Source organism: Salvelinus sp. IW2-2015, linkage group LG26 (assembly GCF_002910315.2).
Source record: "Salvelinus sp. IW2-2015 linkage group LG26, ASM291031v2, whole genome shotgun sequence".
In the NCBI taxonomy this organism is placed as follows: domain Eukaryota; kingdom Metazoa; phylum Chordata; class Actinopteri; order Salmoniformes; family Salmonidae; genus Salvelinus; species Salvelinus sp. IW2-2015.
The window spans coordinates 46,321,845-46,337,629 of record NC_036866.1 but is presented as its reverse complement, the minus strand read 5'-3'; positions in this window follow the sequence as shown (position 1 = coordinate 46,337,629).

Genomic DNA, 15,785 nt, shown 5'->3' with positions numbered 1-15,785 from the left:
GTATCTTATAGATGGTAATTGCCATTTGTGGACTGCCACCTCATCATACAAGATTTGTATTCTAGCCTTTACTGCCACCTAGTGATTAAAAGGCAATCATACGGATGAGAAAATAACAAACAGGATCATTACCGTCTCAATGTGAAATAAAAGCATCACCCAGTGTGGAGGCTGCTGAGGGGAGAACAGCTCATAATAATGGCCGGAACGGAGCAAATGGAATGGCATCAAACACCTGGAAACCATGTTTTTATTTTAATGTATTTGATACCATTCCATTGATTCCGCTCCAGTCATTACCACGAGCCCGTTCTCCCCAATTAAAGTGCCACCAACCTCCCGTGACTAGCGCAGAAGTGTACATCCAAATTCAACTATTACTCGATTTGAAACATTTACACGYTTTATTTCAACTTTCGTTGAACAGATTTTCATAGGATGGATGATGTTGTGTAAATAAAATCATGACATGCGGAATGATCTGCTGGGAGCACCAAAGGTAAGTGAACTGGCACGAACCAATGTCAATATATCTGCAACATAACCAAATAATTGGACATTATTCTACCACATGGTCGTACGCCACAACACAGTCCCATTTGCTATTGTTTTCTTTTTGGTCCTCGGTTACATGGGCTTCCTGGTAAGAAGCTTAGCAATTCATTTTCATGGCAACATAATCATGTGTGTTTACTGGTGATCATTACCACCAAAACAGCAGCTGCCCTCTTAAAACCTACAACCCTTCCCTCCATCCGTCTCCTTTCAGCCATCTCCCGTTCTCAATCCTCCAGCGTCGACCACATAAACCCAATCTTCCCCCTCCAAACCACCCCCCGTTTCCCGTCCATCTCGTCCCTATCCTAATCCTTCCTCTCTTCTACCCCAACCCCATCCCTGCATCTTCATTCCCTTCCCCATCCCCTGTCCCACCCCTACCACTCCTTCCTATCCCCAACTCTCCCTCTTTTCCTCCCCCCTATCATCCCAATCCTCTGAGGACTGATCAGAGGTTCTGTGTCGACAGTATGTCTGCCATGACACCCATTAGCCATTCATTCCCGGCTGTTACTGCCTCCCCCCTGTCCATCCACCTGATTTACTGTTCCTGTTCAGATAAAAGCCTGTGTTATGCTCCATGACAGGATGTGCATTGCCTGCTTTTAACAGGAAGAAAAAGAGGAAATATTTGGATAATCTGCCAATCTACGAGGTCAATAATCGACTAAAGGAGATGTTTGAAAAAATACACATCTCTCTCTCTTTCTCTCATTCAATTTAAGTGCTTTAATGGCATGGGAAACATATGTTAACATTGCCAAAGCAAGTGAAGAATAAATAAACATAAATATGGGTTGTATTTACAATGGTGTTTGTTCTTCACTGGTTGCCCTTTTCTTGTGGCAACAGGTCACACATCTTGCTGCTGTGATGGTACACTGTGGTATTTCACCCAATAGATATGGGAGTTTAACTAAATTAGTTTATTTGTAATTTTTTTATTTCACCTTTATTTAACCAGGTAGGCCAGTTGAGAACAAGTTCTCATTTACAACTGCGACCTGGCCAAGATTAAAACGCAATCGTTAATGAAGGCATGATAAAGTAGGTGCTACACAATGGCTCCATAAATATTCTATTATATTACACTACGATAAAGTGTCATAGCAGCAGTATGTTGTCTCCCACAACAGACCAACTCCTTGGCAATGGGAATAAGCATCAATGAAGAGGACGATGATTTCACACCTTCACAGAACTGGGAGATAAGGTGTGTGTGTGTGTGTTTGGTGAGGGGTTCATACTGAATCTCTCGCTCTGGATCTCTCATCACTTTGCTTTCCCACTGCACTCTCTGTATTGGGGGATGGAGGTCTGTGAGCGTGTGTGTGAGTGCAAAACCAGATTTTGGTATGAGACGAATGCTAAACACTTTGGGGTGGCTTATTATACGCTGGGATCTTTTTTTGAGATGAAGGACTACACGAGGGAACTTGGGTGAAATGAAAACGCAAGTCAGTTTACAAAGCCGCTCGGGGCTAAGAACACTTCTCTTATTCTAAAACAGTTTCAAGGTTTTTACTAACAATTTATTTGTATTTAAGTTTCTCCACGTAGTGAAATAATGAATTTCCAAGTAACTTGAAATATAATGAATGAATAAAATATTATCATCTTCTTCGATGTCCATTCTACCTTTATTGTAAAACGTCATGCTGACTGTTCTAATATTCGTAATGTTTTTAATTCAACAGCAATGCAATGGAAGCAACCGGAGCATTGCAAATTCTATGAATAAACCAATCTTATGAACCCTCTGAGGACTGATCAGAGGTTCTGTGTCGACAGTATGTCTGCCATGACACCCATTAGCCATTCATTCCTGGCTGTTACTGCCTCTTCAGATAAAAGCCTGTGGTATGCTCCATGACAGGCTGTGCATTGCCTGTTTTTAACAGGAAGAAAAAGAGGAAGAATGAAGAGGAAAATATTCAGACAATCTGCCAATCTACGAGGTCAATAATCTACTAAAGGAGATGTTTGAAAAAATACACGACATCTCTATTACGACTACTGACTTTAGTGTCCCCATGGGGAAATTTTGTTGCAGTGTCATGGACACATTTAAAGTGGCGTTTAAATACAAAACAAAATTGACAATACAACTTTCATACCAATAAAAAAATATTATAATAATTCTAATAATATATAAATAAACTTTTTTTTTTAAAGACTAGCCTGCTGGCCTTACGGAGTCGATAGGAACATTAGCCCGAGCTATTTAGGAGGGATATCACACCGGGCACAAATTATTGTCTAGTTGTGTTTTTCCTGCTGAGGGGTGCCCTATACCTGTGCCCAGAGGGGAATAGTTCAAAGTCCTGGTACAGGGGGTGGCTTGGGTCTAAAATTATTTTGTGAGCCTTACGGAGGGCTCTGACCTTAAAGATCTCATCCAGACCTGTCTGTTTGACTCCAAGTACCTTGCTTGCTGTGGTAATAATCCTTCTCAACATATTTCTCTGGCTGACAGTGGCATTGCCAAACCAACAAATACAAAAAGTTCAAATACTCTCAATAAAAGATTTGTAAAACAGAGTCAATATAGTACAGTCTACATTAAAAGATCCCAGGTTTTTGAGAAAGTACAGTCTCTGTTGACTCTTTTTGTAGATCAGGTCTGTAAATTTACTCCACTGAAGCTTATTGTCCAAAAGGACATCCAGATATTTGTATTCCTCTACAATTTCTATATTCTGACCTCTGATAGATGTTGCAGATGTTGCTCTCTCTCTCTCTCTCTCTCTTTTTAAACTCTCTCCTTGAAGTTCTTGATGATCCGATAAATGGTTGATTTAGGTGCAATCTTACTGGCAGCAATATGCTTGCCTGTGAAGCCCGTTTTTTGCAAAGCAATGATGACGGCACGTGTTTCCTTGTAGGTAACCATTATTAACAGAACAATGATTTCGAGCACCACCCTCCTTTTGAAGCTTCCAGTCTGCTATTCGAACTCAATCAGCATGACAGAGTGATCTGCAGCCTTGTCCTCGTCAACACTCACACCTGTGTTAACGAGAGAATCACTGACATGATGTCAGGGCTGAAATGCAGTGGAAATGTTTTGGGGGGGATTCAGTTCATTTGCATGGCAAAGAGGGACTTTGCAATTAATTGCAATTCATCTGATCACTCTTCATAACATTCTGGAGTATGTGCAAATTGCCATCATACAAACTGAGGCAGCAGACTGTGAAAATGTATTATTCAAAACTTTTGGCCACGACTCCAATTTGCTGAGTAGAGTGTTGGAGCTATTTTGTAAATGACATTCCCGAAGTCAAGGATCGGTAGGATAGTCAGTTTTACGAGAGTATGTTTGATCGGAAGAGCCTGTTGTCCGGACCTCTGGCAGTCTCCTATGGGGGTGCGCACAGGGTTCAATTGCTCGGGCCGACTCTTTCTCTTATACATCATGATGTCGCTCTTGCTGCTGTGTGATTTCTAGATCCACTTCTACGCAGACGACAGCCATCTGTCATTCTGGCCATCTTTGACACTGTGCTTAACAAACCTCCAGACGAGCTTCATATGCAACAACACTCCTTCTGTGGCCTCCAACTGCCTCTTAAATGCAAGCAAAACTATAACTGCTGCTCTTCAACCTATCGCTGCCCAACCACCAGCCTGTCCTAGCATCACTTACTCTGGACGGTTCTGACTAATCAAATGGGACAACCAATATACTAGTGTTTCTGGTTAGACTGTAAACTCTCCTTCCAGACTCACCATTAAGCATCTCCAATCCAAAATTTAAATCTAGATTATTGGCTTTCTCTAGTTTTCGCAACAATGCTCCTTCACTCATGTTGTCGAAATACTCTCGTAAATGACTATCCTACCGATCCTTGATCTTCGGGAATGTCATTTACAAAATGCTCAACACTCTACTCCAGCAAATTGGAGTCGTGGCCAAGTTTTGAAATACATTTTCACAGTCTGCTGCTCAGTTTGTTGATGGAATTTGCATATACTCCAGAATGTTATGAAGAGTGATCAGATGATTGCAATTAATTGCAAAGTCCCCCTCTTTGCCATGCAAATAACTGAATCCCCCAAAACATTTCCACTGCATTTCAGCCTGCACAGTCATTGTCAGTGATTCTCTCGTTAACTACGGGTGTAGTGTTGCGAGGACAGGTCTGCAGTATCACTCTTGTCATGCTGATTGAGTTCGATGATAGCAAGACTGGAACTTCAAAAGAGGGTGGTGCTCGAATCATTGTTCTGTTATAATGGTTACCTATCAAGGAAAACGTGCCGTCATCATTGCTTTGCAAAAATACGGGCTTCACAGGCAAGCATATTGCTTGCCAGTAAGATTGCACCTAATCAACCATTTATCGGATATTCAAGACTTCAAGGGAGAGCGTTTAAATAAAGATAGAAGAGGCAACATCTTGCAACATGCTTATCATCAGTGGTTCAGATATAAAATTGTTAGATGGATTATACAGTATTCTGGTCCTCCTTTTGGATCATGTGTAATAACTTCATGGATGTAATATGTACAGATCTGATTCGTACCAAAAGAGTCCAACAGAGACTTGTTATCTTTCTCAACAAGGCTGGGGATTGTTAATTGTATGATTCTGTGATCTTATATTTTTGTACTCTGTTTTCCAAATATTATTTGAGAGTATTTTTATACTTGTTGTATTGTTTGTTGGTTTGGCATGCACTGGTAGCCAAGAATTATGTGTAGGTGATTATTCACCTATCAGAAGCAAGGTATTGAGTTCAAATGACAGTGCTGGATGTAGATCTTTAGGTCTTAAGGGGCCCTCCGCTTACGGGCTCTCCTAAATATATATTTTTAGTACTATTCCCCTAGTTCCACTCCCCTGTACAGGATTTTGAACTATTCCTCTGGCTACAGGGTATAGGGCGACTTCCCCTAGCAGGATAAATACAGCAACTAGACGACTTAATTTGTGCCTGTGATTCCTCCTATTGAATATCGGGCTAATTGTTTCTGATCGATCTTCCTGTAGGCCAGCAAGGCTAGTTTTAAAAAATTAAATAGTTTTTATTTTGTATATTTTATTTATTATTATTATGATATTTTTTATTGGTATGATAGGTTGTTATGTTAATTGTTGTTTTTTGTAGTTTAAAACGCGACTTTAAATTGTGTCCATTGACATCGTGCAATCATATAATTCCCCATTGGGGATCACTTAATGTAGTAGTCCGAATAGAGGATGTCGTGTATTTTTTTCAATCATCTCCTTTAGTAGATTCTTGTACTCTATTGCTTGGCAGATGTTCTGAATATTTTCCTCTTCATTCTTCTCTCTTTTTCTTCCTGTTAAAAAATTGGTCAATGCTTACATGCTGTCATTGAGCAATATTCACGGCTTTAATTCTGAAGAGGCAGTAATACAGCAGGACTGAATGGCTAAGGTGTCATGGCAGACATACTTTGACACAGAACTCTTGATCAGTCCTAGAGGGTTTCATTAGTATTGTGTTTTATTCATAGAATTTGGCAATGTCCCGGTTGCTTCTCTATTGCTATTGCTGTTGTTGAAATATAAACATTTACGATATATTAGTAACAGTCAGGCAGCGTTTTAAGATAAAGGTAGAATGGATCTATCGAAGATGATGATAATATTTTATTTCATCAATTATTATTTGTCAAGTTACTTGGCATTCATTATTACTACGTGGAGAAATCTTAAATACATTGATAATTTGTTAGTAAAATATACTCTTGATACGTTTTAGATTAATAATAAACTAAATGCATTCCAATTTATGTTACAGTAAGTGGATAGAGTTTGTTGCTGTGATCTTGTGCTGCTATGTATTATCCAATCATAACCAGATCTGACCTATGGTCGATCGCGGGGTTCTTATTCTTTTACACTCCTATAATTCTCATTTATCATCTGAAAGTTTCAGAGTGTTATCGTATGGTTTTTTTAGTACATTATAATAGGGCATCTCAGAAAATCACACATGTCTTAGCTATATTAGCTGACATAAAATGGAAACCTCCAAATGTGAACTCATGGTAGCTCAACTTCTTTGTCCTGTTTGTTTATCTTAGATAATTGTTTGATCATTGTTTCAGCATGGAAGTATTAACTATTAATACATTAACAGAAAAAAACATGTATTATTGTATTGTTCTAGCAGAAGTAGTCAAAATGAATCTTATTTCATTTTTTGTTTTTTTTTTTTTTTTGGTTTTTTTTTAGTCGTCAGCAGTCAAGACTGGTTCTACATGCACAGTTCTGTGCTCTCAGGCTTTTAAAGGATTAGTTGATGCAATGTGTCTATGTGGTGTGAACTATCATTTAAGCTCTTTAGCTGGTTTTCTGTTTCAGTCGATATTTGGATGTATATATATTTTTACAATAATGCAACAAATAATGGTGCTGCACGATCTAATTTCATGTCCAGTGTAATTTGCTAAATTGTTGTTTTCTACCGACTATGCCTATTTATTTTGCCTGTATCTCTAAGTCTTACTTTCATTTGCATTTAATCGACACTGTAGTATAGACTTTTCTATTTGTGTTATTGACTGTATCGTTGTTTATGCCCATGTGGTACCTCGTGTTGTTTGTGGTGCACTGCTGTTGCTCTTATCTTTGGCCAGGTGCGCATGTTGTAAATGAGAACTTGTTCTTCAACTGCGCTATTCCTGGTAAAGTTAAAGGTGTCATATACAAAATTTACAAATAAACTAAGTTAGTTAACTCCTATTATTGGGTGAAATACCACAGTGTATCCTATAACAGCAGCAAGATGTGTGACCTGTTGTCCCACAAGAAAAGGGCAACCAGGTGGTTATAGAACAAACACATTGTAAATACAACCATATTTATTTTTGTTGTATTAATTTTTGTTAATTTGAATTTATATTTTATATTTATATTTTTTTTTATTTGATTTTTTTTATTGTTATTTTTTTTTTTTTTTTTTTTTTTTTGTTTTTTATTTTTTTTTTTTTATTTTTGTTTTATTTATTTTTTATTTATTTTTTTTTTGTGTGTATATTTTGGTTTTTTTTTTTTTTTTTTATTTTTTTGTTATATTTTTTTTGTATTATTTGTGTGTGTTAATTTATTTTTTATTTTTTTTTTTTAAATTATTTATTTTTTTTTTTTTTTTTTTTTTTTTGATATTTTTTTTTTTATTTATTTTTTTATTTTTTTATTTGTTTTATTATTTATATTTTTTTTTTTTTATTTTGTTATTATTTTTTTGTATTTATTTTTTATTATTTTTATTTTTTTTTTTTTTTTTTACTTTATTTTTTTTTATTTTTGTTATTTTTTTTTGTTTTTATGTTGTTTTTTTTTTTTTGTATTTTTTTTTTTTTTTGTATTTTTTATTGTTTTTTTTTTTTTTTTTTTTTATTTTGTTTTTTTTTTTTTTTTTTTTTTTTTTTTTTTTTTTTTGTTTATTTATTTTTTTTTTATTTTGTTTTTTTATTTTTTTTTTTTTTTTTTTTTTTTTTTTTTTTTTTTTTTTATTTTATTTTATTTTTTTTTTTGATTTTTTTTTTTTGTGTTTTTTTTTTTTATTTTTTTTTGTGTTTTTTTTTTATGGATTTTTTTTTATTTATTTTTTTTTTTTATATTTTTTTTTTTTTTTTTTGTTTTTTTTTGTATTTTTAGTTTTTGTTTTTTTGTTGTTTTTGTGATTTGTTTTTTGTTTTTTTTTTTTTATTGTTGTATTTTGTTTATTTTTTTTTTTTTTTTTTTTTTTTTTTTTTTATTTTTTTGTTGTTTTTTTTTTTTTTTTATTGTTTTGGTATATTTTTTGTGTTTTTAGTTGTTTTTTGTTGGTTTTATTTTGTTGGTTGTGTGTTGTTTTGGGTTGTTTGTGGTGTTATGTTGGGTTTTTTTATTTGGTTTTTTTGTTTTTTTGTATATTTTTGGGTTTTTTATTTGTTGGTGTTTTTTTGGGTTGTTTTTTTGTGGTATTTGTTTTGGTTTTTTTTGGTTTTTTTGTGGTGGGTGTGTTTATTTTATTTTGTTTTGGTGTTGTTTAGTAATTTTTGAGATTGTATAGAGTTTTTGTGTTTGTTTTTTGTTTTTGTTTGTTTCGTGTTTATGTTTTTTGAGTTTAGTGGTTGGGTTTTGTTGTAGGTTGTATTTGGTGATGTGTGTGTGTATTGATAAATAAGTTTTATGTTTTTGGAATGTTGGTTGTTTTATTGTTTTTGTGGGTGTATGGGGTTGGAAGTTTTGTTGAGTGGGTTTGTTTGGGGTGTGTTGGTTGTTTGTTGTTTGTAGGGTTTGGTGGTATTGTGGAGGTGGTTGGTTGTTTTTTGTGTTTTTTTATGGTTTGTGTGGGGGTTGGTGGTTTTTTTTTTTTTTGTTTTTTATAATTTTGTTTTTTTTTGATTTTGTTTTTGTTTTAGTGTTTTGGTGTGGGGGGTGTTGATTTTATTGGTTTGTAATGGGTTGTTTGTATTTGTTTGTGGGGTAGTAGGTAGTATTTGTTTGTTTTTTAAGTATGTGTTGGTGAGTGTGTGGTGGGTTAGGTGGGTTGAGATGTTTGACAGCGGTTGGTGGGGTGGTGGTTGTTTTTATGTTTTATGTTTTTTAGTTGGTGGGGGTTGGGTGTGGTGGGGTGTAAGTTGTTTGAGTGATTTGGGATGAGGTGGTTAGGTGTTATTGGTGTGGTTGGGTTATGGGGGTTGTTAGGGGGTGGGGTGGTGTTGTATTAGTGTTTTTGGTTATGTTTTGGTGATTTGTGGGTTGTTGTTTGGTTAGTGTGGGGGTTTGGGTTTGGTGGTGTGGTTGTGTGGTTGTGGGTTGTGTGTTTTTGGGGGTTGGGTGTTTGTTGGGGTGTGTTTGTTTTGGTGGTTTATATGGTTTAGGTTTTGGTGTTGTTGGGAGTTTTTGGTTGGGTGGGTTGGTGGTTAGGGGTGGGGTGATTGTGTGTTTTGGTTGTTGTGGGTTGGTGTGTTGTTGTGGGTTTGGTTGGTTGGTGTGTGGGGTGTAATATGTGTGTTGGGTGGTTATTTTTTTGGTTTTGGGGTTGTTATTTTATTTTGTTGTGTGTTAATTGGTTTGGTTGGTTGTTAAGTATTTTTGTTGTGTTGTATGTTTTAATTGGGTTTGTGGGGTTTTTATATGTGTTTGTTGTGTTGGGTGTTTTTTTTGTGGTGGTTTGTTGTGTTAATGTTTGGGTTGAGGTTTGTTGTTATTTTTTTTGTTTTTGTTGATTTGTTTTTTTGTTGTTGAGTGTGGTGTTTGTGTAGTGGTTGGTTTTTGTGGGGGGGGGTTTTTTGTGGTTGGGTTTGTTTTGGGGGTGTGTGGTGTTTGGTTTGTGTGGGGTGTTTTGGTTGGTGGTTGGTGTTGTTGATGGTGGTGGTGTGTGGTGTTTTTGTGGAATTTTGTTGTGTTTGGTTTGTGGGTTTTTTTTGTGTTTGTTATGGTGGTGTTTGGTTGGTTTGGTTGTTGGTGGATTGCGGTTGGTGGTGTGGGTGGTTGTTGGTAAGGTGAGTTTAAAGTTGTTGATTGAATTTGTGTGTGGTTTATATGTGGGTTGTTATGGGTTGTATGTGGTTTTGTGTGTGTGTTTGTGTGGTTGTGTTATTGTGAAGTAGGTGTGTGTTTGTGGTGTTTGTTTTTGGTTATGTTTTTGGGTGGTGGTGTGTTTTATGTTTGGTTGTTGGTGGTGTGGTGGTTGTTATGGTGGCTGTTTTGGGGGGTGTATTGTTGTAATGTTTTTGGAGGTTTGTGTGGTTTGTTGTTGTGTGTTAAATGTTTGGGTGTGGTAGTGTGTTGGTGTTGGTTTTGTTGTTTAGGGTTGGTATTTGGTGTGGTTTGTGTGGGTGTGTGGGGTTGGTAGTTGTGTGTGGTGTTGTTTTTTTGATATGGGGGTGGTGGGGGGTTTTGGGGGTGTGTGTGTGTTATGATAGTGGTTTAGTTTGAGGTAGTGGTTTTGTTTTAGAAGTTTGTGTGTTTTGTTGTTTATAGGGTATGGTTGGTGTGGTTTTGTGTGGTGGCTGGGGTTATTGCGGGGTGGGTTGTTTTAATTTATTTGTTATTTATTCTTCACTTTGCTTTGGCTCAATGTTAACATATGTTTCCATGCCAATTAAAAGCACTTAAATTGATGAGAGAGAAAGAGAGAGAGATTGTGTATTTTTCAAAACAATCTCTTTAGTCGATTATTGACCATCGTGAGATTGCCAACGATTATCCAAAATATTTTCCTCTTTTTCTTCCTGTTAAAAGCAGGAAGCAATGCACATCCTGTCATGGAGCATAACACAGGCTTTTTATCTCTGAACAGGAACAGTAAAATCAGGTGGATGGACAGGGGGGAGGCAGAACAGCCGGACGATGGAATGGCTAATGGGTGTCATGGCAGACATACTGTCGACACAAGAACTCTGATCAGTCCTTCAGAGATGGATGATATGGGGGACGGAAAAGAGGAAGACGGTTGGGGATAGGAAGGGAGTGGTAGGGGTGGGACAGGGGATGGGAAAGGGAATGTAGATGTAGGGAGTGGGGTTGGGGTACGACAGATGAGAGAAGGATTAGGATTAGGCGAAACGAGATGGACGGGAAACGTGGGGGTTCGTTTGCCGAGGGGGAAGAATTGGGCTTTCTTGGTCGACGCTGGGAGGACTTGAGCAACGGGAGATGGGCTGAAAAGGAGGAACGGAATTGGAGGAAGCGGTTGTAGGTTTTTAGAGGGCAGCTGCTGTTTGGTTGGTAATGATCACCAGTCAACACACATGATTATCGTGCCATGAAAAATGAATTGCCTAAAGTTCTTACAAGGATGAAGCCAGCTGTAACCGGGACCAAAAAAGAAAACAATAGCAAATGGCGACTGTGTGTGGCGTACGACCATGTGGTAGATATAAATGTCAATTATTTGGTTATGTTTGCAGATATATTGACATTGGTTTTCGTGCCAGTTACTTACCTTTGGTGCTCCAGTCAGATCATTCCCAGTGTCATGATTTTATTTACACACATCATCCAATCATGAATCTGTTGCAACGAAAGTTGAAATAAAGCGTGTAAAATGTGTTCAAATCGAGTCATAGTTGAATTTGGGATGTACACTTCTGCGCTAGTCAGCGAGAGGTTGGTGGCACTTTTAATTGGTCGAGAACGGGCTCGTGGTAATGGACTGGAGCGGAATCCATGGAATGGTATCAAATACATTAAAATAAAAACAATGGTTTCCAGGTGTTTGGATCCATTCCATTTGCTCCGTTCGGCCATTTTATGAGCTGTTCTCCTCAGTCAGCCTCCACACTGGCGGGTGATGCTTTTATTTCACATGAGACTGGTAATGATCCTGTTTGTCTATATTTCTCATCCGTATGAATTGCCTTTTAATACTAGGTGGCAGTAAAGGCTAGAATACAAAATCTTGTATGAGGTGGATGTGCGTGGCAGTCCACAATCAAAGGCAATTACCATCTATAAATACTGTTAAGGATTAGAGGGAATACCACCTTCTGGGTTAAAGTCATGATTTTTTCTGTTCATTTCTATCCACACAAATAATACTTGCTCGCGTCCAATTGCTGGGTGAGGAAAGTTTTCCCGTTTGAGAGCAATCATTTAGTTCTCTCTGTGCATCCAGGAAGATTGAATAGCTGTTATATCAACTGCTTTAATTACTGAGAAGCATCCGTGAAAGAATTACGCCAATGAACTTTAACCATGCAGTAGAAAGAGAGAGAAGGCAAAGTGAACAGAAGAAAGTGTTCTTGCCAACGGAGAAAGTGGTCATGGAGCCCCCCCACGACGTCTCTGCTTCCTTGACACCAGTGCAGTGTGCCTGTGTGTGTATGTGGTGATGGCACACCAGATGGTCTGTGTGCTCGCTCCCAGTACACCACTACATACAGTGCATGACCATAGTGCGAAACGGAAGAAGGTCAACAAGTTTGAACTCAAAAAATATGGCTGAACTGTTTCTGTTTCATCAGGACTCTCTCTGTCTCTATCTCTCACACCATTATCTCTCTCCCTGTCTTGTGTATGACTCTTTCCTCCCTTCTCTCCTCTTTCCTGGTCTCTCTCTTCCTCTCTCAGCCCCCGCATCTCTTCTGCGATCTCGGAGGGGCTGGTTAAGTGGCAGAAACGATACATTTCGGTCAATCCATTCCGTTGTGCAAAACTGACTGGGTTCCCGATTCCTTTCCCACTGCTCCCAGCTTATACCGTGAGGCTAGAGCATACTTCAGACTCCTACGTTGACTTAAATACTTTTCACTGCATTGCATAAGTCGCCTGCGTCCTTTGGCTCGCAGCATAGGGTGGTGTGTCCCTGCACACCCGTGCCTACCCTGTGATCTGCTTGTTTTTGGAAACTACTCCTACCTGTTCCGTGTCCTGTCAGGGAGTGTTCCTTACCCGAGGCAGCTTGTAAACTGACTTGCGTTTTCATTTCACCCAAGTTCCCTCGTGTATCCTTCATCTTCAAAAAAAGATCCCAGCGGTATAATAAGCAACCCCAAAGTGTTTAAGCAATTCGTCTCATACCAAAATCTGGTTTTGCCACTCACACACACGCCACAGACCTCATCCCCATACAGAGAGTGCAGTGGGAAAAGAAGTGATGAGAGATCCCAAGCGGAGGAGATTCAGTATGAACCCCTCACCAACACACACACACACACACCTTATCTTCCCAGTCTGTGAACGGTGTGAAAGATACGTCCTCTTCATTGATGCTTATTCCATGCCACAGGAGGTTGGTCTGTTGTGTGGAGCAAACATACTGCTGCTATGACACTTTATCTAGTGTAATATATTAGAAATATTTATGGAGCCATTGTGTAGCACTACTTTATCATGCCTTCATAAGAATTGTGTTTATCATTAGAATTTTGCAACTGCTCCGTTTGCTTCCATTGCATTGGTGTTGAATTAAAAACATTACGAATATTAGAACAGTCATGAATGAAGTTTTACAATATAGATAGAATGGACATCGAAGAATGATTAATATTTTATTCATTCATTATATTTCAATTACTTGGAAATTCATTATTTCACTACGTGGAGAAACTTAAATACAAATAAATTGTTAGTAAAAACCTTGAAACTGTTTTAGAATAGAACACCAACCGATTTTCAATACTGTCACACAGTGGAAGAGTTTTGGCGGACCTTGTGCTGCTCATATATCCAACAATAAACCAGAATGACGCAGTACATCGAGGGTTCTTATCTTTACACTCCAAAGTCCATTAGCATCTGAAGGTTTCCAGAGTTCTGTATGGTTTTATTTAGTACAAAATAGGGACATTTCAGAAACACCACCTATATAGCTGACAATGGAAACCATCCAAAATTGTGAACTCATGAGCAACTTCTTGTCCTGTTTAGTTACAATAATGTACAATGTTCACAGAAGAAAAAAATAAAAAAAAAGTAACAAAAAATGTATATTTTTATTCTATGAAGTAGTTTCTAATATTGGAACACGAGCTCTTCAGCCAGTCAAACCTTCACATGCACAGTCTGGCCTCTCGGGCCTAAAGGGATAGTTGATCAAATGTTGTCCATTTGGCGTAACTATCCATTAAGCTCCTCTTGCATGATTTTCTGTACAGTCAATATTAGAGTTATATATTTACAAAATGCAACGCAATAATGTTCATAAAAATAAAACAAAACGTAAAACATTGATGCAAGTTAAGCAATATTTTTTTTCCGATCCCTTCCTTAATCACGCCCAAAGGCATCAAATGTAGTTAGTATAAGCTGCTAGCATTGAATATTATCCCCTCAACACGCACGCACACACCCCGGCGCAAAAATATGACCAAACACTTCGTGATGACCCGAACCTTGAAAAGAATGTCACGAGAGCATTGACCGTGTCCATATGGGCACAACCCTTACGCCGCTATCTGAGGAGAAGGCATTTTTGAAGCTTTTCAAAAGATGACTGTTGAATTATTCTTCATTTATGGAGGTCCTCCATCCTTTCATCCTTCCTAGCTGAACCATCATCCCCGAGTATGACTATTGCTTCAATGGGCATTCCACCCCGAACTCTGGGTAAAACGGTCTTTTTGTGAATGAATCTAGACTGAACTGAATCAAGTTTCTGTATAAAAAGGCACAGTATGCTGAATGCCACCCGCACCAAAAAAAACGCAACATTTTAAAGAAAAGCAAGAAAAGAGTTGGATGTCAATACGTGCACTTTGCGGTCTCACAGGAAGCGCATAAGGTCACCGTCAGGCGGCATGTGGATGTGCAACCAGCGAGGAAGTAAGGTCACTTGCAGGTACAACGGATATTATGATGCATGATGTCAGTGACAGCATGCCGCACTTCGGCATTTGCAGAATCGATCAAACAAAGGTGACATGTGAGGACCAGTGCGAGGCTGTTGGCTTCGTGCGTGTTTGATACCTGTCTCCGTTCATTTAATTCGAGCCATTACGATGGAGCCTTGTCCTCCCGTTTCTAACAGTGATCACCAGCCATCCCCTGGTGGGGGCGTGGAATCGCAGCGACTGACGTAACTGGAGTCATGCTTGTTGAGCCTGCTGGAGTCGGAATTACTACCATTCAGGCAGAGGAGAATACTTTTTAGGAGCTCACTGCGACATAATCCTGCGATGTGAAATGCATACTGTATAACCTGTACCAACAGCCCCCGTCTTGCAAAACAACGACTATTAAATAATATGGCAAAATATACTTAGGTGCACGTTTCCACCACCATGTCAGACAGGAACAACATGAGCCTCCTTCGGTTTGCCCTGCAAGCGTGCCCAAAAGGACCCTCTAAACACACACTAATTTTATATCAATAATGCTTTGACCGGGAAAAAACAGATATGGCAAACCCAAATAATTCAAAATGTGTACGGCGCATAGTAGTTCAAGATACAGATGACAATACCTCCATGTTAATAATCTACTCATTTGTGTTAATATATGTTTGTACATCCATTTCAGGAAGAGGTCTGGTTCTAAGTGTCGCTAACTAAGGTCAGATAGGCTACAGAGAATAAAACAGTTGGAAGTAGTCCCACATTCCCTCACAACTTCAGATGATTCCCACAACTGATAACGTTACAATCCTTCCCCAGTAGTGTCCTGCAGCATTGACCGTTAGTTGTAGAGAATGCTCACACGTGTCTGTTTATGTGTCTCTTAAGAATCTCCTATGTGTTTGTGACATAGTGTGCGGATGGGTGGGGCATGGTGGAATGACAAATATAAGCCACAAGGTGACGTGAGGAACAG